We start from the raw sequence: 1,606 nt of genomic DNA, 5'->3' as shown, positions 1-1,606 counted from the left end.
TATTCTCAGGCCTTTGCCTAAGCACTGCCTTCTCTATGAAGCCCTTTCTGACAACCCTATCTAAAATGACACTTGCATTCACCCACTCCCTCACCTGCTCCTCTTCCCTGCTTTATCTTTCTTTATAGCACTTACTGTGTGCATGCGTGCATGCTAAGTCGCTTCAGTAGTGTCTGACTCTTTGTGACCTGATGGACTGTGGCCTGCCAGACTCCTCTGTCCATGAAATTCTCCAGGAAAGAATACTGGAGTGGGTTGCCATGCCCTCATCCAAAGGATCTTCCCAACCCAGGCATCAAACCTGCGTCTCTTATGTCTCCTGCATTGGCAGGCGGGGTCTTTACCACTAGCGCCCCCTGGAAAGCCCATAGCACTTATTATCTTATGACATATACTTAATCAGAATGTCAGCTGCTTAAAGGAATGGTTTCTGCCTGTCTCGATCACTGGTATATTCCCGATGTCTTGTAGAGTGTATGGCACCTCATAGGCACTCAATGAATATTTTTGGAATGAATGAAGGATGGGTGTTGGCAGTCTGCCATGTTTTCGGCTCCAGAGAGGAATTGTCAAGCTTCTAGAAAAGTAATTCCCGCATAAAGGTCACCATCAAGTCTCCACTTAGCCTCCTTTCTCCAGCAGGTCTGTGGTTCCTGTCTCCTCCTTCAAAGAGTGAGCAGCAAGGCTCAGGTTTGCCAGGAGCTTCCAGGATGTTCATCCTGGGTCTTCTGTCTTCCATTGTGTAAATCTGTCCTCCTTTCAAAAGTCTGGCAGATCCCAGGCTGGAACCATTCCTGAGACCTATGGATATTTAGAACCTCAGTGCCCAAAGGAGCCTGGAAAGCCCATCTGTCCAGTCTAAACTTCTCTAGATGAAGAAACTAGAGCTCAGAAAGGTGTCCTAATGTCCCTCATGCCATGAAGCCCATTAGGTGGATGGGGCCTGCCAGGGAGAGGAGTGTGATCATATATGAACGTGTGTGATGAACATGTGAACATATATGAACGTGACGTGGGTGATCATATATGAACCTTGTGAAAGGTGTTGGTCTAGTGTCACGAGTCCATGGACAGGTTGAAAAATAGAGGATCAGAAATGTTAAGTTACTTTTCCAAGGCTGCTCAGCTGCTGAGTGTTAAAGTCAGGATTGAGACCCAGGTTTGTTTTGATTCTAAACTGGTCCAGGGAGTAGATTCTGTTTGTGCTATAATTTGAGAGCAGTGTCATATCCTGGCCTGCTGCCCTTGTTGATGGTGAATGTGTGGCCATGTCCTTCTCTGTGGTCGGTCGCTTTTGTATTTCTGAAAGATGGTTTTCACCTTTCCTCTTGTTCCAGCAGAACAGGTGTTCCTCTTTTCTGTCTAGCAGTCAGTCCTCTGCTGAGTCATTTTTCTTTCTCCTTTTTCTCCATCTGCACCTGTTCTTCCTCTCCCCGGCCTCTCCTACCAGCATTTAAACATGCCTGGTTTCATGTACATCTCACAGTACAAAGGAATGCAGCTGTCCAGTCATCCTGCATTCCCCTGCAGTGACGATCTTTGCTCATTCCTCTTTAATTCTGGGATTCCCAGATGCATCCTCCACATTTCCCATTCCCTCTTCGAC

The sequence above is a fragment of the Budorcas taxicolor genome, chromosome 1, assembly GCF_023091745.1.
Source record: "Budorcas taxicolor isolate Tak-1 chromosome 1, Takin1.1, whole genome shotgun sequence".
NCBI classification, from domain to species: domain Eukaryota; kingdom Metazoa; phylum Chordata; class Mammalia; order Artiodactyla; family Bovidae; genus Budorcas; species Budorcas taxicolor.
This window is presented reverse-complemented; position numbering follows the sequence as displayed.